At 41.1% G+C, this 23,740-nt stretch overlaps 1 protein-coding gene and 1 non-coding gene across 2 annotated transcripts in view; one reads left to right on the top strand and one right to left on the bottom strand.

Moving 5' to 3' along the window:
* LOC143388093 (arf-GAP with SH3 domain, ANK repeat and PH domain-containing protein 1-like) overlaps positions 1-23,740 on the bottom strand; it is a 204,961-nt gene that overhangs the window by 98,579 nt on the left and 82,642 nt on the right. The gene's annotated exons all lie outside the window — the stretch shown is intronic.
* Positions 12,403-12,472, top strand: Trnaa-agc (transfer RNA alanine (anticodon AGC)). Its single transcript has one exon. It is a non-coding gene; the product is annotated as a tRNA-Ala (tRNA).

The following is a 23,740-nucleotide window of genomic DNA, read 5'->3' as shown; positions in this document are numbered from 1 at the left end:
CTGGCGTGGGGCACCACAGCAGAGTAGGAAGGAGTCACCCTGCAGCTTGCTGGGCTGTGCCACCTGAGCAGTCGGGCCCACGCAGCCACTAGCCACCTCACACAGGCCACTGCTCCACACTCTGGTCCACAGAGTGAGTGTGGTTCAGAACCTCAGCAGGGCTTTCCACGGAGCTTCCTGCAGTCTTCCTGGTTCTCACCACTTGCACTAGAGTTGATTGCTGGACACAAAAAATAGGTTTAACATTGGAAACCAGCCACAACAGTACCTGGAGATGGGGAGGCTTACAGAAGCTTCTGGGTGCCCTTTAAAATATCAGTGGCTTGCTGAAGAACACCACTGAGAATGGCTGGTAGAAAAATTCTTTAAAAAATTGATGGGCTTACCTTTGGGATAAGCAAAAAAAAAAAAAAAAAACCAGGAGCTTGTTTGTAAAGGAGGAATAGCTTCTCTAACTGGCATTTCTAAGCCACCTGTGGCCCATACAGGGCACTCAAGTGCTGAAGAATGCTGGGGGAATGGAAGGTAACATCCGGAGTTGAGGCTCCTCCACCAGGAGGGTCTGCGCCTGTAGACACCGGGGTCCATCCACGTGGGGATACCTGCTGAGGACTAGACAGTCCGCTTCCTTAAGTCCTCAAGTGGAGAGCAGTAAACAAGCGAGTGCCCACATTTCTAAGAAGAGACAGGCTTAGTGTTAAGAGGCACGGAGATCAGGCAGCTGAAGCAAGTGACTATGCAGAGGACAGAGAGCTGCAAACCAGAGGCTGTGGGAGGAAAAGGCCTCGGCAAGGCATCTGGATTTTAACCCGACGGCACGGGTTTGTCAAGGATGGAGTCAGTGGGGTTATAGAAGAACAAATCGATTAGTTTTGTCCTCAGAAAAATGACTCTGTTGTGGCTGTTGTGTTGAGAATGGAGGAAGAACAAGAGGAAGACTAAGGGGAAGAAGAGCAACGAGCCAGGTTATTACGTATACACCCCTCGGAAGTATTTCTGCTGTGGTTCGATCTACTTTCTCAGCAACCAAAGCTTCTTCCAAATCTTCTCATCCCTCCTGCTCCTCCAGCAGTATTTTAGTGGATGCTCAAGATGCTCACCTGGAACCAGAGTCACATTCCCCCTGTATCGCCCTCTGTGCCCGACAGACAGAATGCTGCCAAGTCCCCCTGTAGCACTTCTTTAACCACTCCAGCAATGCCTGCCTTACTGTACAACAGGTCCTGCAACAGCCACCCAGGAGTCCCCTCATCCATCCCCTGACCATACCTCTTCTATACCAAAGCCGGGTGTTTCTAAAATATAAACCTGACCATATCAATTCCATAGCTTGAAAGCCTAGGACAGTGAAGTGGAAACCCTGATGGTGGCTCCAGCTCACCTCAAACTACACACACAGATCCCTGTGCCACTCTGGATCTCACTATGTATTTAATGGCACTACAAATTAATGGTGTCCAAACACACTGCACCCTTTTTGGATTCTGTGACTCTGGAGAGAAGAGATACATTTCTCTTCTTTCTGAATAATACTTCTTCCTCTGTACCATGTTATTAACAATCTTACAAACCAATGCTCAACCTCTACAAGGGGGTTTTATTTGGCACTTTCTTTGAAACGTCCCCATCCCCCCACTAAGAAATAATCTCTTCACTCCCTAGTGCCAGGAGAGCACTAAGTAGGTTACAATGACTTGTCTTTACATTTCTCTCTCCAATAAAACAGCAGCTATGTGTAACGGGGAGATCTGAGGTTTACATCAGTGATCAGAAAGAACCGGCTACAGGATTAGCAATGGCAGGCACCTAAATCCAATTGCCCCTCAGATCTGTTTGATTCTCTGCTTCCCGATCTGGAAATTCATAAGGTTAGTCCAATCTTCAATCTCTTCTGGCTTTGATTTTCTGAAAATCAAATATTTTCAAGTCCTGGGAATGTTATCCTTCTGTTTTAAATCAAAGAAGTTTTAATTTTAAAAAGTGACATGATCAGCATCGAAGCCCTGGGGAAGGGTTTTACATAAGATTTACATGCGATTCAAAGAATAAACAGAGCTTTAATCTCGGGCACTAATTCATTTCTGTGTCCTGTTTTTGCACCTGTTATTCTAAGAATTTTTCTGGAAGGTCCACCTTGAATTTCACAAAGACCTTATTAATCTAATAAAACTGGCCTTACTAAGACCTTTTTATAGGTACAGATACTGAGTCTGAAGTTAGGGGTGTAAGGCCAAAAAAAAAAAAAAAAACCTAGAAAACAACACAACAAATGCTTTAACTCTTGCATATTTAACTCCAAAGCCTGCTCCTTCTGCCATGTTGCAATTACCTCTCCAATTAATAACACGTCTTACTTCCCTTGCTATCACACCCCAGTATGCTGCCATAGAACTTCCCAAAGCTGGCTCATCTCCCTCTCCAGCTTCTGGGATAGCAGTCAAAAGGGAACAGAGCTACAAGCTGTGTGGCTTCTCCTGATTAGGAGTTCAGACCCATCATTTTTTCACCAAGAAGCCTCTGAGCTGCTTATGTGGTCGACATTGAGTAATGTCTTTTACAGACACACAGAACTAATTTGGCACAGGAGACCAAGAAACTCCATTCACACATTTGCATGAAGATGATCACTAAAAATGAAGAACTGTTTCTCTGGGGAGTGGGGTAGAAATGATGGTATTAAAAAACCAAGCAAATGTATTGAAGCAGCAGCTTCCATACTGTGATCTGGAAAACAGAGATGCTGGAAGTATTCAGGGAAAAGAGTTTGGAAAACACTACATCCAAACTGTTTCCCTGCTGGAGATACTCAATGCACAGAGGAACATCAGAGAATGGGGTGCTTTACAGAAACATGTTGGAGGTGGAGATGCAGCTTTGCTCAGTGATAGAGTGCTTGCTTAACAAACACAAGGCCCTAGGTTCAATCCCCAGTACCACCACAAAAACAAAACATGCTTATATCTATAATCCAGCAATTTAGAATAAAATAATTAAAGTTAGAATACCTTTTGTTTTTATTTTTGCATACCCAGGGAACAATATTTGTTGGAACATCAATGTAGAAAACTCAGATTAAAAAAAAAAAAAAGATCTAACAAAGTTATGTCTCAAAAACTAACTAAAAGCCAGGAATAGTGACATAGGCCTGCCTGTAATCCCAGTGACTTGGGAGGCTGAGGCAGGGGAATTGCAAGGTTGAGGCCAGTCTCAGCAACTTAGCGAGACCCTAAACAACTTAGGGAGCCTCCGTCTCAAAATAAAAAATAAACTTAAAATGGAATGGGGATGGAGCTCAGTGATAAAGTGCCTGAGTTTAATCCCCAATGCAAAACAAAAATCAAAAAACAAGAAAAACCTGCAAAAACCACCAAACTATACTAGATACTAGAGAAGTCTTGAGATATCTGAGATCAACAACAGATAATATCAGGAAAAAGATAAACGAGTGCAATCAACTTTTACAGAACAAATAAAACCAAGATAAGAAAACTAAAAGGCAGAAATAAAGGCAACAAAAATTATGGAAGATGTTGACACCTCTAAAACGTAATTACTGCTTGGAATTCTGCTGCTGCTATAGATACTCAGTAGAGGAATAATACATTAATACAAAAAACTGAAAATAGCAAACAAATGCTATTAGGGAAATAACTGGAAAATTCTAAGTAAAATAATAACAAAATCCCTTTTTACATTTATAAAGCAGAAAAAAAATAGGGAAAATGACAAAACAATATAGAATATTCAGAAAAATGGGCCAGAATTCATACAGAGGACAAATGAACTATATTTTAAGTTATGAAATTTGCTTACATTTGACACAAAAATCCTACTGAAAATTCCTAACACTTCTTGGTAACAAAGAAAGAGAGAAAAACGACTTATTGCACGCCCTATATGTTAGCAATGTTTTACATGAAAATCAGAAATAAACTAATCCAGTTATGGTTTGGATGGGAGGTATCCCTCACAAGCTAACGTGTGAGACAATGCAAGAACATTCAGAGGTTTATGAGAGCCATAACCCAATCAGTGAATTAATCCCCTGATGGAATTAACTGAATGGTAACTGAAGGCAGATAGGGTGTGGCTGGAGGACGCGGGCATTGCAGGGCATGGCTTTAGGGGTATATTTTGTATCTGGTGAGTGTAGTCTCTCTCTACTTCCTGATCATCGTGGCTTGAGCCTCTTTCCTCCACCACACTCTTCCACCATGATGTTCTGCTCTGAGGAATGGAGTCGGCTATCTATGGACTGAGACCTCTGAAACAAGAGTCCACAAATAAACTTTCCCCCCTTTGATTGTTCTTGTCAGGTCTATTAGTCATAGATGGGAAAAAGCTGACTAAAATATCCAGCAACAGTGAAATGGTAAAATATAACACAAACATAAGAGAGCTGACTTCAAAATTATGTATTAGAATTAAAGACATAGCTGAGCATGGTGGTGCACACCTGTAATTCTAGCTACTTGGGAGGCTGAGGCAGGAGCATTGCAAATTTGAGATCAGCCTCAGCAACTAAGCCAGACTCATTCATAAGAAAAAATAAAAAAAAATGGGTGGGGATGTAGCTCAGCAATAAATGGGTCCTTGGTTCACTCCCCAGCACAGGGGAAAAATTTACTGAATATCTACTATGTGGTACATGCACACCTTATGAAACACCATCATTCAGAATACACATTACATGTATTATGACAGTGTGAATTATCTAGAAATGAAAAATTTGTAAGTATAGCTGTTTCAAAGCTGTTACTGTGTTGTGATTAGAAAAAAAAAAAAAAAAACTTCCTTTTAAAATACAAAGTTAACTTAGTACCTAAAATTTTGAAGGCTTTGAAGTGTCTTATAATTCACACAATGCTTACTTTTCCCTCAGCAATTTCAAAAGATCCAATGAGATATTTTAACTTTCATAGATAGTAGGGAAGAAATAGTACATACCCTCAGTAATTTCTGTGCCGCCTTGCAAATTATACATTTAAAAAATTAGTAGAATATTGTGTTTCAAGAGCTCCTGTCTGGGGCCAAGAAGAAAACTGTAATCACAGCAATTACCTTGTGAACCTCTAATTTCTGTTGTAGTTCTAAAGTTCGAGTAGTACACCCACCCATGAACACCATGGCTCTTTCATCTAGAAGCACTTTCAGCTCCATTCTTGGGAAAATAATAATTATAGGTACAGCAAGGTATTTAAAGACAAAAAAGAAAAAAAGTCACGAAAACACCATTTCCATGTTATAATACCCCAAGAGTTCTTTGGAAAATTAAAATCTAGACTGGAAAGAGGTCCATGAGTCAGATCTTTCTAGGAACATAAGAACTTATCAGGAGCCCAGGCAGAAGATAACAGGAGTTTTTGCTGGTGTGCTGGTGGACACACTGGAAACCCCCGGCTAGCTGGACATTCAGCTTCTTCCTGCTGGTTCTAAGGTCCTACAATGACCTAAGTCTGGGTCTTGACCTGATGACTCAGAACATGTGGCTGATGGTTCATACTCAAGTAAGCTTAGTCACACCATTTTATGTAAGATGAAGAATCAGAACTGCCAGAGAGGGGCTGGGAGCTCACTATGGAGCTGCGGAGCACAGAATCTGGAGCCAGACTGCCTGCGTCAAACTCCAGTGCCACAACTTAGTAACTTACATGACCTGGGCTCAGTTACACAATTCAGCTGTGCCTCAGTTTCCTCATCTGTGAAGCAGGGATATTTACAGCAACCAATCTGAGTTATATGGATTAAGTGAAGAAATCCATTTAAATAAAATGGTTCCAATGGTACTTAGATCAGAGCAAGCCCTCAACAAATGTTAGCTAGACTTTGCAGGTGCAGACTTCCTTTATTTCAAGCTTTCCAAGAGGTGAATAGCTAGCAAGAACAATTTTTATATGCACATGCAGTTATCAGAACATAAAGAAAAGGGAGATACAGGTATAAATCGTTCATTCTGACTAGCTCTTTAGATTTAGTGATCTTCCTAGAATGCACACAAGGTATAGGTCCACTGCAGTGCAGGGAGAAGATGTCATGACTTCTGTTTGTAGTCTTTATGTTACGTAAACAAACAGTATTAGCACAGAGAATGTGTGTGAGAGAGAGGGAAGATGGAATGCATGCTTAAAAGGGTTCCAAATGACATGCAGCTCAAAAGTTTGAAAATCACTGTTCTGTTAACAAATATGAAATTTTACTTTAATTTTCCTTTTGGTGCAAATTGAACCTGGAGCCTTGCATCTGCTAGGCAGCTGCTATACCACTGTCCTATAATCCCAGTCCTGTAAGTTTTACTTTTCTTCAATATTTATTGTTACATATTTCAGAGAAAAATCCTGAAGATAAAACATCTGGCTCCATATATGCAGAGTAATTCAAAGAATAGTTTCTGACTATCCTCCAGCTCAGTACAATATGAAGGTGGACTAAGACTTTGGCAAAACAGCCCAGAAGCTGTCTGCAGGCCAAGCAGACAAGAGCACTGTTCAGTGTTTAAAAGGATGCCAACAGTTTTTCTTAGCAGTAGCAACCAGTCTACTAACCTTAAATTTAGAAAACAGGTGACATAAATGGCATTAACATTATTCAAAAGTAGAACAATTGTTTATTTTTTCTTGTCACCTTTAAAAAAAATCACTTCTGATTTTCCCAGCTGCCCAAATATTACCACCATCTTTGCTTTCCAAGGAAATTAAGGCTCTCTAGAAAGGTGAAGCAACATTTTTTTTAAAGCCCACAAGGGTAATAAATGTTGTCTTGACATTTATCTCCTGAATCAAAATGTAATTTTTTAAAACTGATTTCATTCACAGGTGTCCTACAACCTTACAGATAATACAATACTAAAAGGAAACAAAAACAATTTGGGACTGGGGTAAGCTCTGTGGTAGAGCAGTGCCTAGCATGCTTTAGGCCCTGGAGTGGATCCTTTTGTTGATTTATGTTTGTTCATGTACAGGTCCTTTATGTAATTAATCAAAGTTTTACATGCAGTCTGTACTTTGTCTTTTTCACTTAATATCAGGCTGCAAATCATCCTGCACATTTTATTCTATATGAGCACACATCAGCCTCTGCACAGCATTACATCATTCTGATCTGCTTCTTATACATGCCTGTTGTTGAAAATCAGCTTAGCAGGCAGTTTTTCTGCTTCTACAACTAAAAGCATTTATTATGAAAACCTAATTTTCAGAATGGATGTCAAGTAACAAAAAAGTTGCTTTTAATAAAGATGCTTTCAATTTGCATATATGTGCTTTTAAACATGATTATAAAGTAGTAGTAGCCACTGAAATTTTTTTTAGTGTATTAATAATTCATGATGTTCCTAAGTCCTAATACTGACAAAAAGTCTTAAGTAAATGTCACAAAGATCTAACTAATTCTCCTGCAAATTACATTTCAGTGCAATTTAGGATAATGGCTAACTCCAAGAATAGGATCTTAAAAGGGTTCAATGGCTGGTGTGGACTGCCCCTGCCCTAAGCCAGCCAGCTAGCCAGACATACACACACCAGTTCTTAACATGCAACCCTTCAAATAAAACTCCCTGAGGATGGCCAATTCAGACAGAACACCTGAGCAGAAGGAAATGTCCCCAGACCTCAGGAATATAAGAGAACATGGAATGAGGTATCTGCCCACAAACATTCACAAACATTATTAATACCCACTGAGTGTTGTCTCCATAAAGGTAAATCTTCGTGGTTTCAAGTTTTTTTTTTTTAAACAAATCCAATCTCTGAAATTATACTCTGGTTCTTCAAGATGCACCTGAGCACTTGGGAGAGGTTTTCTTCCCAAGATTCTAGGTTTTGCGTACAAGTCATTTAGTAAAGGGCAGGGTTCCTCTCTAGGCCCCTGGCTCATGAAATCAGGTTCCTGGTATCCTAAACTAACTTGAAATGGGTGTGCACTGACAGACCATGTGGAAAACTTCCACCCTAACTCTACAAATTCATGCATTTAATAAATATCCTGGGAGTACTCTATCCCAGAGCTGAGGAATGCAGAGAGATCCCTGGCCTCAGTGACAGTCACCCTAACCACATTAGGTAGCTGGACACAAAATGCTCATATACATGAATACTTCTTCATAGCATGACACTTGGGGAGATCCAGGAGGGCCCAGTGCAGTAGCCACAATGTGCACATTTGAGAAAGATTCTTCCTCTCTGAGCTATTCTGGTACCACCTAGAACAATGTCAAGTGACATGTCCCAGGGATCCTCCAAATCACTCCACCTCTTGTACATGAACAAATAGCCTCCAACTGTCCAATGACCAGGCCCACTAAGAATACCAAGAGGTTCAAGACCAGTCACAGTCCAGCTACAATGAGTGACAGAGAATCTAGCTAAGGTTTCACAAGGTACTACTCCGGAGGATTGGGCATGAGGAGCATTACTTTGTGATCAATATTTCATTCCACAGGCTTTGGTCTGGTAGCTCTCGTAAGGCTAGTGTTAAGCCTTTCATATAATTAGAATACCCTTAATTTTGAGAACAACAGTCATCTTTTGGTAGCAATGGGGGAACACCCTGAGGATACTCAAATGGTGGAGTACTTGAATAAACCTGTGCACATCCTAAGTCTCTAGATTGCTTATAATACATAACACAATGTGCATGCTATGTAAACAGTTGTAATGCTGTACTGTTTAGGGAATAATGACCCCAAAAGTGTACATTTTCAGGATAGATTTTTACTCTAACATTTTCAATCCATGTACACAGAACCTGAGAATGCAGAGGGCACTGTATTAACTTAGATTAGTATTTCCCAAAATCTGAGCGCAAATAGCTGAATGAATGTTGCAAAAATTCCTGTTTCCAATAACTTTGGAAAATGCTCCACACTATATCCCCAATGAAAGACTCATAGGGCATTCAAGTATTAAAAGCCTGAGAGATTCAAAAGTCTAAACCTATGTATCACACTATTTCACAAATTTATTTGACCTCAAAAGCACCAGTTGCTCATCTCTATCCTTTTTAGAAGTGCCAAGTAATCTTAAAGCCAGTCCTTTATGTAATACACTTTGGATAATACAAACCTGGATCATGACATTCAAGAAAATCTGTTATTAGCCATGTGTGGTGGCACGTGCCTGCAATCCCAGGGCTCAGTTGGCTGAGGCAGGAGAATAAAGTTCAAGGCCAGTCTAAGCAACTTAGTGTGGCCCTGATAAATTTAGTGAAACCCTGTCTCAAAATAAAAAAATAAAAAGGGCTGTGGATGTGGCTCTGTTGGTAAGTGCCCTTGGGTTGAATCCCTAGTACCAAAAACAAACAAACAAACAAAAAGGCTGGAAGAAAAAAAAGAATCTATTCTTTCCATTGGAGAATGTGAATGAATATACACAGTTCAAATTCTCTTGTTTGCATGGTACCTTTTATAAATTTTTATTGGCTTACAAACATTTAAAAAGTTGGGAGATTTAAAATAACAATTTAGAGTCTCGCTTTTCCTATCAAATGCCCCGACTGAGCCAAACTCACCTTTCCCCAGTAACAAGGATAGGACCGATCAGCAGGGCCTAAGGGGACACTATTTTAGGTACTCCAGTTGCCCAGGGTCCATGTCAGTCCCCGATGCCTGGCCCAGTCTCACAAGGTCCTCTGTCATCTACCTGGGCAGCTGTTCAAGGGCAAGAGTTCCAAGATGGACTATTAGGGCCTGTAATACACTCGGCTGGTGGAGGAAGCCAATGTCCATCAGTCACTCCAGCATCTACCTCCTCTGTGAAGTGGGGGGCCCAGGAAGTTGTGCCAAGGACAGTCCCTGACTTTGCCCACTACCCCGGCATATTTAATAACAGCCAGCCATACTCTTGTCTGCTCCAATGAGCTGTACGAACACCCAGCTGCCAGTTCCTCACCTCCACTGGGCTCAAGTCCCAAAGATGGATCTGAACACAAGATCCCACCCTTCACTCCTTTCCAGTTGTTTCATGTCAGTACTTGGAAACAAGACAGAGACCAGAGCTCCGAGGACACAGACCATGTTCACATGTTCATACGATTCAATCTGCCTCTGAATGGCTGTGTGAGTAGGTTCACATCTCTTAATCCCTCTAGGGTTAGGAATCTTCAGTCTACTATTTAACAGGGTGAGTGGGAGGATCAGAGATGCAGCAAATGCTGGGTACACAGTAGGTGCTCAGTAAGTAGCACTCACTAGTTCTCAGAATTCATCTCCACACATAACTATCTGACTTGTAGTTCTTTTATATTTCCAATGCAGTGGTTTGTATTTATACATGTGTTGCTGACCGACCTGCTGATTTCCACCAAAACATTAAGAAATGTCCTTGCCTCAGTTCCCATGTCTCTCCTCTCCTCCTTCCTGGTCAATTCCAAATATAAATTCTAGAAGGGCATTTGTCTCTCTGCTTAAAATTAATTATATATATATATATAAATTTTTTTTAATATTTTGAGGGTTGGGAATAGGAAGGGACCTCTCTAAAAGTAAGAAAAAAAAATATCCCCAGAGTATGGTTTACAGAATTCATGACCCGAGCTGATTTAAGAAGTAACAATCTGCCTATGATTCAGGGAACTAGAGTGTTGACTCAGTGCTAGATGGGCAGGACTTTCCGCTTCATGCCCTGGGATTACCAAGTATGAGAGAATCTCCCCCGGGATTTCCCCCCAAAGTCTTTATTTGCTCCCAACAAGCTTCAAACATTCTACTTTCCACTCCTTTTAAATCTGTCCCCTTTCATTTCAGCTAATAAACTGAAGTAATTTCTCATGAGTTACTGCTGTGGAAAGAAAACCTCAAAGTAGACACTTAAGTGCTTAAAATTCACTTTAAACCCCTGCCAGTCCTCTTTGGTGAAATGACAATGGACTGGCAGGAGGCAAGGCCTCTCAAGGCTGCAACCCACCCCCGGGGAAGAGACGGACGCACAAAGCAGAAAAAGCAGGGCGCCGCTCCACGATGCCCTTGTGGGTGTTATGACTACACAAACCTTCAAACGACATCAATGCCGATTAGAAGTGCCGTTTTAATATCCAACCCAGCGAACCATCACCACGGAGTCACGCTTGCTGGATGATTAGCTATGCAGTGTGCACTCACTGTGATGGCTACAGGTTGGAGTTTCTTACAATGGATGGGGGACGGGGTCTTTGCATTTCCATGATGTTGGATTAGACCTCAGGGCAACCAATCGCACATATATAGGCACACTGTATGATTTCTGGATGCTTCTTGTGAAGATAAAGAAATATTCAGGCTTTCAAATTAACTGCATTGATCCATCCGCAATGGTCACCCTATGGATTACAACAGTTACAAGTGATCCTCTCTCTTCAAAAACAGCTGCGGGGCCTGGGGTTGTGGCTCAGTGGTAGAGTGTTTGCATAGCATGTATAAGGCACTGGGTTCGATCCCCAGTGCCACATAAATAAATAAACACAGAAAATAAAGTTATTGTGTTAAAAAAATAGCTGTGGGATAATTGATAGAAGATACCGAACCACCCCCCACCCGCCTTCAGAAAAGGAGAAAGAAAAACAAAACACTTATACACTGTCCAGTCAGGGAAGTTAAAAAACACTAAGGATCTATTTTCTTCTTTCCCTTCAGTAGGTACTCTGAATGTGTCCCGCTGATTCTGACACCACGAGGTCTTCCCACTGCGAGGCGTGTAATGAAATCATCAGGTCTGAGTAGAACCTGAGGAGGGTTTACTGCAGGGCACCTTCTCACCATCAGTCTGGTGGAGCCCCTCTCTGGGCTGCCAGTCCTCGAGCTTTGTGCCAACAGGAGTGGGCCATCTCCTCTCACACGCCCTGCGGTTCAACCAACCTCTGTGCCAACCACGGGTCTCGGCCGAATCCGACACTTTTCTGCTCTCAATGGCAAAGCTCATCTCCTTTCAGTAAATCACAGAGTTGAGGAGACCTTATGGATGATATAATCTAAATGTGTGTATTATTAAAACAAAAGCAGAGACTAGACTCTTACGGGGGTGAATGACTTCCCTAGTTCACGCAGTCTGGACGGTCTAGCAGAGGACCAAACCCAGGGCTGACTTTGCTCCTGGGCTTTCCCTGTCGGGATGCAGCTGGAACTGCATGCAGGTTCCTCAGCTCAAGAGCCCCGTAGGGAGGGGGCAGTTGCTGGGCTGTCCTCTCCAACCTGGGCTCTATGGTGCAGATGGAGGACACCGAGGCCTGCACGGCTGCAGGATGAACAGAGTGTCCTTTCCAAGGCTCCAGTCTGGAGGGGAAAATAGTTTTACAGCAACTCAAAGGTAAACACAATTGCGGTTCATAAAGCTTTCTTCCTCTCAAGACAATACACAATACTTCCAGGAAATTTCAAGATCTCTTAAGGTTTCCTACTCTGTAAGGAACTTCATGCAGAAATGTAGTCCAGAGGCTGGGTGTGTGGTTCAGTGGTAAAACGCTTGCCTAGCATGCGGGAGGCCCTGGGTTCAAGCCCCAGTACCCAAAAGGAAGGGATGAAGGAGATACAGCCCAGAATGATCCAAATACACTGTTTGAAAGCTCTGAAGAGTAATCACTAGGGGAAAGGTGTGGGCATCTCTACCTCCAGACCTCGGAGAGGAGGCTGTGCCGGTCAGACTGTGGAAGAGGATGGGGGCAGGCACATCCTGTGCCAGGTCCTGGCACACCTTCTCGTGTTTCAAGATCTTACCACCCAGAAAGTGATTCTAGTTTCACGTGTGTGTACACATGACTGTGTGTGCGCACATCTGACACCACAGCCCCTAAACACAAGCCAATCACTTTGGTGCTCCAGGAACAAATACATTCCAGAGAGAAAACATATTACCCTGACATGTTAGTCGCCAAAATGGAAGCTTCCTATGCAGTTTTCAAGGGTGTTTCTGCCTATATGCTCTTCCCACACCATAAAATCCAACTCCACCTCCAGGGGGGAAGTTTGAGAAGGACTAGAAAGAGGTGTAGTGTGGTGGGAGGCTTGGGGGAACCTGGGCACCCTAACTGTAAGGAAGCATGGCCAGGAAGACCCTAAACATAGGACTATCCATTTTAATCTAGCTTAATTAGAGGCCGATAATTGCCTGGAGAAACTTCCACTTGAGGGATTATCTGGTCAACCTACAGAAAGAATCTGACACAGTATAAAAATCTCAAGAATTCATGCAAATAATGTGTGTGCTCAGATGGAAGGAGGCCAAAGGACCTGGGATGGGGGGTTCTCTAGGGATCAGGATATGGTCAAGGCATCTCCCTCCTTGTCCTTATTTTGTTCTCTATTAGTTCTATGGCTGAGAGTTGACTCTCCACCCGCAACAACTCACAATTCTTAATACTGTCTACACAAAATACTTACTCACAGGATGAATGAAACAAATAGGGTTAACATATAGAAAAGAAAAAAAGATAAATGAACTTTATAATTACTACAAAAACTTAAGTGAAAGTAACTGCTACACATGGACAATGCAAACTATGCATACTTTTTTTCCTTTGCTATTACAAGTATGTAAGAAAAAAAAATTATTTTATAGATAGTCCAGGTTTCTAGCACAGCTTAAAAAAAACAACAACAAAAACAAACAAACCAACAAAAAAAACCACAAACAGCACATGTGCCAGGCACAGTGATACACACCTATAATCCCAGTACCTCAGGAGGCTAAGGCAGGAGGATGCCAGCCTCAGTAATTTAGTGGGACCCTGTCTCAAAATTAAAAAGGGGCTGGAGATGTAGCTCAGAGATTGAGCACCCATGAGTTCAATTCCCAGTTCAACAAAAAAACAAAACAACACATGTGGGATTCTAGATAAGTTAAACATGGTTCTAAATGCTTGGGATGAAAAATACTTCTTTATTAAGTGCAGAGAAAGTAGTCTTTGAATGCCAGTTTGCATTCCTAGTTCCTCAACTGCCTTTAATAGTTAGTCTGTAGGAACCCCTCACTTTCCACGATCCATGTTGGGATAAAGGCTATCACAAAACTTTGAAAATATTTATAAAAAAGCTACATTCAAAATCCTCCTCCTGTAAAGCTTTAAAGAATGGCCTCAAACACAAGTTTATCTTTAGATGCATTATTAGATGCTTCAAATTTTTTACTTCTGCAGAAGGATAAACAGAGAGGCCTGTTCCATGACCCTGAAGACAGGATTTCCTTGAATGACACGCTAATGAAAAATGCAAACCCGTGGAAGTCTTGACTCCCTGTACCAGAGTTTGTTGCGATCCAACCAAAGGTCTGTTTTGCATCAAGAGAAGAAACAGCTCCTCAAACCAAAGGCTCCCTTAACCCCTTGTCTTGAGAACAGTGCCATTAAAGCATAACATGGAAGCCCAGCTTCACATATCATGTCTGATCCTGTGTGCTGATCATAACATCTACCTTCTAAGGTAACTATGTACACAGAGGACTCTAAAATCCCTGCTTGGGAAGGTCAGGGAGAATGAGCCAGAGAAGGTGGTGCTTTGCCTGGCTTTAAACAGTATATGCTCTTCCAGAATCTGGGAAAAAGTCAAGAAATGGCTGGAAGAGCACAGGCAAGGTAGGAAATGAGAAGCCATGCTGAGATCCCTGGTGTGTGAGGGGAGTGCCTTCAGAAAAACAAAGAAGGGGCTTCCAAAGCCCTCTTCCCAAGGCAAACAGAAGCAATGGCATCTTTAAGCACCAACTTACTTAACAAGACCCCTAAAGCTCCAGAAATAAAACCAAGAATCAGTAAGTGGGAAGATGTCAAATTAAAAAGCTCTGCACAGCATAGAAAATGATTAATAAGAATACGAAGAGAGAGCCTACAGAATGGAAAAAGATCGTTGCCAGTTACTCCTCCAACAGGAATTTCATATTCAGAATATATAAAGAAATAAAAAACCGGGCGTGGTGGTGCATGCCTGTAATCTCAGCAGCTCCAGAGGCTGAGGCAGGAGGATCATGAGTTGAAAGCCAGCCTCAGCAAAAGCGAGGCACTAAGCAATTGAGTGAGACCCTCTCTAAATAAAATACAAAACAAACAAACAAACAAAAACCACAGGGCTGGGGATATGGCTCAGTGGTTGAGTGGCCCTGAGTTCAATCCTGGGTACTCCCCAAAAGAAAGAAAAAAAGAACTAAAAAAGCTTCACACATAAACACAAATAACTCAATCAATAAACAGGCAAAAGAACAGACATTTCTCAAAGACATACAAATGGCCAACAAATACATGGAAAAATATTCAACATTTCTAGCAATTAGAGAAATGCAAATCAAAACTGAGATTTTTATCTCCTGTTAGAATAAGTGTCAAGAATAAAATAATAAATACTGTCAAGAGATACACTCAAACATTGTTGGTGAAACTGCAAATCAGTACAACCATTCTGGAGAGCAGTGTGGTGGTTCCTCAAAAGACGAGGAAAGGCCACCACATGCCCCAGCTATCCCACTCCTTAATATTTATATAAAGGAACTACAATTGGTATACTATAGTAATACAGGCACACCAACGTCTAACAGGCAATTCCCAATACCTATGTTATTGGATCAGTCCAGAAGCCCATTGATAGATGAATGGATAAAGAAAATGGGATGGACGGATGGATGAACAAACGGACACACACACACACACAGTTTTACTCAGCAATAAAGAAGGAATGAAATTATGGAATTTGCTGGTCAATGAATGGAACTGGGAAACATCATGTTAAGTGAAATAAGCCAGATCCAGAAAATCAAGGGTTGAATGTCTTCTCTTATATGGGGAAGCTAGAGCAAAATGACAGTGGGGTGCAGACAGGGGAGTGAGGAATCCCATGAAAATAGAAGGGAGATCCATGGCAGAGAGAAAGTGGGAGGGAGGAGGGACAGGAAAGGGAAGGAACTAGGGAGTGACACTGACCCCATTACACTATGAATACACCACAATGAGTTTCGCCTTTATGTAAATCCATAAAGCACCAATTTAAAAAACCTCAATAGGATGAAGCACAGTAGAGGAAGGGGAACAAAGAGAGGGAGAGGAGAGAAAGAGCAAGTACTAGGGATCCAAGTGGAGCAAATTCTATTCCATACATCTACAATTACATCAAAATGCACCCCAATATTATGTATAACTACAATGCTCTAAGAAGGTTATATAACAAAAAACCCACAGAACTGTGACAGGTGTCTAATATTTCCTTCACAGTTCCTCATAGCACCTGATACAGGTAGAATAACAGGATGTTCCTGAGTGTTTCTGGAATTGAACGGTCAAATAAGCAATCAGGATTTGGAAGGGGGTCCCCTGCCTTCTTCCCCAGTACAAAATGAAGTGAAGGAGGACTTCCAACCCAGCACAAAACTCTTAGAGGTTCTGGGCAAGTGTGGCTGGCACTCACAGTGGGCTTGCGAGAGGAAAGAAAGGAATACAGAACACCAGGGCAGCAAGCATGTGAGCCGAGGGCCACAGCCCTGGTGGCTTCACGAGGTAGTCTCACGGGACTTGGGTTTCAACACCCTTGTAGGGACAGGAGAAGATGACTCATAGGTAAGGGAGTTGGAACTTTGATACCCTCCCGAAGGTGGAATTCTTGAGGAGCTATATAACCTCAAAGTGAACTAGGGAAAAGAAAAATCCATCCATCAAAGCAGGGAGAGGCAGGAAAGCTCAGCCTTCTCTGACCAGACTGGGGGTGGAGGGGCACCTCAGCTGAGTTATCTAACCATGGTGAGTCAGTCCCCTGTGTGTTTCAAGGGCTCCCAAGTTCAAAAGTGGTACAAAGGTCTGGACATTCAGAGGTGAGGGACATCATGTCAGCATACTATTCTCAAATGGCAATGGTGGTGAGAGTTCTGTATAAGGTACTCACTAGTTTCCAATAAGCTTAAGATCTTTTTTTAAAAAAGTTTTAAAATTAAATAAAACAACAGAGGTCTGTAAATAGAACCACACCAGGAAAATCAAATCCAAAATCACTCTGGAAGTTAACAACTCAAATAAGGCTCCTGATAATGAGATACGTGCTGAAAGTACAAAAATATTTTTTAAAAGAAAGAATCGGCAATTCTTTTTGAGCTAATCATTGAACAGATCACATAATGTGTAAAATAAATAAATACCTAAAATAAAAATGAGAAAAAAACAGGGCATTTTGAATAGATGTGAAAATACTAAAAGGACTATCTAAAAGGAATGGTTCAACATTACACATAGCCGATGAGAGAAATTCTGAACTGGAAGATATCTCTGATGAAATTATCCTAAGAATGCAGCTAAGAAAAAGGAACAGTAGAATAAGTGAGGACAAGAGACCTAGAGGACAGAATGAAAGGAGCAATCAAAGTGGCGCCCAGTTCCCAGACAGGTCGTCAGCCCTTCCCATACATCCCAGATGGCAAAGCTGCTGTAAGACAGTAGGGAGCACGGAAAGGGCCGCTAAAATAAAGCCTACTCTTAACCCTAGTAACAGCAACGAGTGCTTCTGAAGGTCACGGGAAAACTGTGTAAGAGCTACAGTGAGCAAGCAATTCATGGAGCTGGGCAAACAGAAATCAGTGGCCTCCCATGAGACAATGCTGACAGCTAAGACTCAGAGCTCATTCTGTACGAGATATTGTGCTCAGCACTTCACACAAAGAATCAGATTCTCTCAAAAACCTCATGAGACAGGGATGATTAGACTGTGATGATGATTTTACAGATGAGGAATGCTAACAAGCACCTTGCCCAGGTCACACAGTAGGTAAACAGGGAGCTGGAAGTCAGATCCAGGCAGTCCAACTCTGCAGCTGGGCTATTCTGATATCTCAACAGAATCCCTTTTCCCTTAATAAAAATCTACTTTGTAATTAATAAATGAATTATATGTTGAAAGAATTCCTCGGCTGCATCCTTAAAGAAGCAGGGTGGAACCTACTAGCCCATCCCATAGAATCCCCTTCCTTCACAGGAGCAGTGAACTCAGCTGTAATTAATATATCCTCTCCTCGGGAAAATACCCTAAGGAGCTTGTTAAAAGGGCTATTGAGTAAGGCCCTCTCTAACACAAACTCAGGAAGCCACTAGCACTGAGCTGGCCAGAGCAGCTGAAAGAGTAGTCTTTCCTAAATCATGGCTTTTTGTGGCTGGTGGTACTACACAACACTCGATGCAACATGGCAGTCTAGACAAGTCCCATAAAGAGAGCACTCTGCTTCTTCTGTCCAAGCAACTCACTTCTGAGAATGTATCACACAGAAATAGTTCAATAGGAAAAAAACAGCTAATGACTCAAAGAATTGGAATATAGTGCTGGTGGCTATCAATCAAAACATCGGCCATTTTTTCAGCTCTAGTAACAGAAATGGTTTAGGAAATTAAGGAACATCTCTACATGACATCATGTGGCCCTCAAAGTAATGACTACAAAACTATAGAACAATATCTCAACTATTCAAGTGAAAAAGCAAAATGTAACATGGCACATATTTAAGATGGCAACTGTTTTAAACAATGTGTGTAAAAAAACAAAGCCTGAAAATAGTTGGTTTAGGGTAGTGAACCATTTTAAAAATTATTGTGTGGCACACTGCATTTGAAGAGAAAAAAGCATTCAGGCTTCTTGATAGCGCTGCAGTTCAAGAATCATTTGCAGTCTCCACAAAATTATACTACTGTGTGTTCAGCTGAATTCTTTCCCTGCAGCACTCCCTCAAGGGTCTTGCCAATGTTAGCTTGCATTATGCGGGACAAGAGCAATATCAAGTTACTTAACACGACTGGAGAAACCTGCAGGAGAAGGGGTTGGAGAAGGAACAGTCAGAGGCACTCAAGCCACTAACAAAAAAAGCACTGTGGCTTGTACATAAAACCATTACTGGCCTCCATGAGACATTATCAGTCCAATAATACATTTCTGTTTCAGACTTTTTAAAAAGTGTACTTGAAACCAGAACAGGCCTTGAATTTCAAACACTCAGAACTAAAGGAATGCCGCAGAGGGAGAATTAAGGCCAACTGAAATTGGCCTTTTGTCTAAGATGCATTCTTCAGACCGAGTAAAAAAGGCAGAGGCTGGTTTAGCTGTGGATGAATTTGAAAGTAAAATCCGAGGCTTTCAGAATTACCCACACAACAGGGACAGAACGCCAGTGCAGATTTCTGTGATATGGTTTCCAAATAATATGGCCATTGTGTGACCTGAGTGTGCATCTGCTCCAAGGATGCAGATGAAAGCTATAGTTAACAAGATGTCCTGGGAATACAGGTGGTGACAGTCCAAAGGGCTGTTCACACATGCTTAGAGAGGCCTCCACAGAAGAGAAAAAAGATGTGAAACCTACGTGCCAACATTCTAAATTGTTACTCGGGCAACACGTGCTACCTACCAAGGCTCTGTTTCATGTCGATATGGTGATAATCTCAGATCATGCAGAAAAAGAGGGTTTTGAAAACCGTGTGATTGTCTCTCTTGCCTCTTGTGTACCCCGGATAGTTTCCTAACTAAAAAAAGGTTTTGCTCAGACAAGAAATGGCAGCCGCGTTACTGTTCTGGGAAAGTGGAAAGGCACATGAAGGCAGGGGCTTGGATTATTATGAATAAACCTTTACGTTCATTTCAGAGTAAAGTTCTTAACTGTCACCTTATCAGGTCTCTGGATTAGATAAGGGGACCAAGTATGTGTTCCAGCTCTCAGAATCACAATATTTTGAGGGAATCCTTCAAAGTGCATAAAGTTACTAAACATTTAAGACAAAAGGCCCAGACTAAACCACTGCCCTATCTGAATCTGTAACCTCATTCTTAGTAGATAAAACTTGGTTGGGGGCGGGAAATCACACTAAATTCATTTCTGGACCTACTAATACTCTGTAACTTGCAGTTTGAAGGAAATAAATTCTGATGGTGCCAGAGTCTGACATTCCTTCAGTCGGATCTTTGTGATCTCTAATAAGTTAGAGATCAGCTTTGAATATAAAAGTACCAAAGGAATTAAATAAAAAGATTATAAAAAGCTTAAAAGTTAGTTGAATACCTAGTTGTAAGAATGAGTATCTTACATATTCCAAGATTTTTACTTTGATATTTTGTTCTGCATGGATAAAATTAAGTCTCTCAATTAAAGCATGTGTAAGGGTCTAAAAATTAAACCAATTAGGCCAGATTTTCACTCTGTATATTTCTTTGGAAGAAGATAATTTAATCCTTACACATAAGTTTAAAAAACAAAAGATATAAACCCTCCAAAACACAGAAGAACCTCAGGAAGGTTACCCTCCAGCAGGCAGAAGCTGCTGGGGGAAAACAAACCTTAGACAAGAACTACAGACTTTATTCCCCTGCTTCTCTTTCTTTTAGAAGTTATTTTCCTAATTTGCCCAAGTGAATTTTTCCTAATAATTCTACTTCTATAAAACAAATCTTTCCTATAGCCATTACCCAAGAAGCCCCTCATCCCAGAGTGTAAGATGAGTCACCAACACACCCATGAGTGAACAGTATCTTCCCAGGTCCGTGAATGCTGGCATAGTCTGGGGACCAGGCAGCTCCTGTGTAGGAACTGCTTGAGGGTCTCCAGTGAGGCCCTGATTAGCACAACCTGCTGCTCAGACCTGGTCTCACCTGTCCTGGGAGCGACAAATCCCCCTCACTCCCCAGCTCTCACTCTTCTTGTGGGAAACAGGGCTGTGACTATGCTCACTACGGAGCTCTACCACCAAGGGCTCGATCCCCACGCAAGGGTGAACCTTCAGGTCGTACTCTGCTGAAGGGACCATTGACCCCACGAGTACCTTCAGCTTTACTCTAGACTTTTTCAACAAAATAAAAAGCAAATTATAGTTGTGTGCTACTAAAAGACTGTACCATTTGTATGCCATTTAAGTCCTAGGTATTTTTTCTTTACCAAGAAATTATACCTTATATAGTTTTGGCAAAAAGAATACCATACCACTTCAAAGAGGAAGGGAGGTATAGAAAATCAGGAGCGTTTCTTCTACGTGCAGAGCCTAACCTTGCAATTTAGCTTCCCTCACCTACCAACTCACATCGATATTTCCTGCTCTTATCTTTGTTTCCTTTAGGAATATAAGAGCAAAGAGGTTTTCACAATAGAATTAAACATTAAACTATTAGGTTAATCACCCACTGAGCTAAACTTGCTTTCACTGATGGGGTTTCATATCATTTGAAATGGTCCCCGATGAATTGTGTGTGATCTCTGATAGGAAATAACTAAAATTAGTTTACCATTCTTCAGTCTCCTGTTTACAAGACAGTTTATCTATTTTTTATTTAATTTTTTTATTTTACAGCAATAGGGATTGAACCCAGCAGCACTTTACCACCGAGTGATGTCCCCATTACTTTTATTTATTTATGTTTTAGTTTGAGACAGGCTCTTGCTATATTGTTGAGAATCCCACTAAGTTGCTGAGGCTAACCTTGAACTTGTCCTTCCCAGCCTCTCAAGTGGCTGGAATTGTGGGCATGTGCTACCAAGCCTGGCTCTACTATTTCTTTTTACCATACGTTAAAATCTTTGTAGGAATTAAAAAAATAACAAAACCCTCTCTGTTATTACATTGGAAGACAAAAAAACCCAAGATTTACTCAATCACTAACAAGTTGGATGAGTTACTCCTCAACTATTCTATTCAACTAGAGGTCTCACTTATACTATTTATCCTTAATTGTGTTGTCCATGACTTATTTTGGTGGGTGGGAGGCGAGTATGTGTTCGAGTGTTTTGGGATGGCCTTATTTGATCTTCATGTAGATCACCCAATGACTTCATTATTAGAAAACAAACAAAAAGCAAAAACATTTCCTCCCTGGGCACAGATTCAGACCTTTGGACAAAGTATGATCCACATCAGAAGTTAGAGGGCCTCACGGAGTTGACTACAGGCAGGATTTATATTCCAACAATATTTGTTAAGCTCAGACTCATCTTCCTATCCTATCTTCATTTTTTTTCCTTTTTCTTTTTTTGTGCTGATGGGAATAGGATGCACATGCTAAGTAAGCACTCCACCACCGAGGTACACACAACACCCTCTACCCTCAATCACAAGTACCCTATAGGAGTACTCCTAGCCCTTGAATTATTCCTATGAAGGCATAACGGTAGATCTGTTTTACTGTGAAGAAATGAAGACTTAAAAGCAACTAAGTTACTAAAAGTCATCTTTAAACTCATATATCACATTTCTATTTGTTTTCTAGGACTATTAAATTTCCTTTAGTCTCTAACATTCATAAAACTCAACTATGGTGTCCACTTCAAGCTTCTATAATAAACCTGGTTTTCCAACATTCCCTAGATTTTAGATATCAGAAAAACTTTACACAATATCAGAGGTGTAGGAGACTCCTAATACAGCTTTTAATAAACATATTCTATTCTACAGTGGCAGGATCAAGATGGGGAGGGAGTCTCCCACGTTTAGAGCTACAAGCATTGTTTTCAACTAAAACTCCTCAGCATATCGCCAATATTATTACTTTACCCCAAATTAATAATATGAAAGAAAAATATTAGCAAACAAAAGATCTGCATAACCACTAAATGAATCCTTATGTCTAAGGATAAATATGAGCAGTTTTGTCTTATGAAAATTTCAAAATTCTTTTAAAAGGAGCCAGATGAAAATGCATTTTACAATTATGTGTGTCTTGTGAGATGCTGTCTTTTCAAATGCCATTGTTGTTTTTAATCTATGAAATATTATACACAAGATTATATTCATTTCTTTGTTTTGTAAGCACTATTTTTTTAAAAACAGGAAACATTTTTAAAAAGCAAAGTTTTATGCGACAGAAGTTTAAAAAAAAAAAAAAAAAGTTCAGGAGGGGGAATATATTGTCCTTGCTCCTTTTGATGGTACTCCTCATAGCCAGAAGTGCTATGCTGGTTCCTGTATGTATGAAAGGGAAACGGGAACACTTTTCTTGCTATGTGAATTTGGTGAAGTTCACAGAAACATGCCGTGGCAGGCCAGGCCTGCTTTCTTCCACTCAGGGTTGCAGAAGGGAACGGAGAAGCATAGTTGCCACACAGACGTAACCCATTTATCTGGTCTGGTCTGATAACAAAGCTGGTTACTTCCTATTCCCAAGACTTTTTCAAAATCCCATCAGTCCCAGCACTCTCCACTGGATGAAGACCGTGATATAGACACAGAGCTGGGTCTTCGAGTAAAAAGACCCAAGTCCTAGTGTTGGCTCATTACTAACTAGCTCGGAAATCTTGGCATCTATTTTGGTCCTCAGTTTCCCTATATGTAAGAAGGAAACACTTGCAGTAAAACTTCTTTAGGGTACATGATTCTATCGTATGAATCATGATGCCTTAAGCATTATCATCTTCTCCTTCTGCTCATCTATCTATCTACCTATTAATTATTTTTAGGTACTGGGGATTTAACACAGATGTACATTATCACTGAGCTATATCACCAGCCCTTTTTATTTGTCACTTTGAGACAAGGTCTTGAAAAGTTGCTGAGGCTAGCCTCAAACTTGCAATCCTCCTGCCTCAGTCTCCCCAGTTGCCAGGATTACAGGCATGCACCACTGTGCCTGGCTTCAGACTCTTGAGACTACAGCTCCATATTCAAATCCTAGCTGTGCTTCCTCAAAGCTGGGTGACCTTGGGCTGATTTTCTGATTTCCTTAGCCTCAGTCACTTACTCTGTGCCATAGGAAGGCATAATCATTTTCAACACTGGTGATTATGAAATGAGGAGACAGAGCTAGTTTTCAGAAAACTGTTAACCAAGGGCAGCTCTTCCTTACCTTCCAAGTGCTTTA

This window comes from Callospermophilus lateralis, unplaced genomic scaffold (assembly GCF_048772815.1).
Source record: "Callospermophilus lateralis isolate mCalLat2 unplaced genomic scaffold, mCalLat2.hap1 Scaffold_52, whole genome shotgun sequence".
NCBI classification, from domain to species: domain Eukaryota; kingdom Metazoa; phylum Chordata; class Mammalia; order Rodentia; family Sciuridae; genus Callospermophilus; species Callospermophilus lateralis.
Note: the sequence above shows the minus strand (reverse complement) of the source record. Positions and strands in the feature narration are given on the sequence as shown.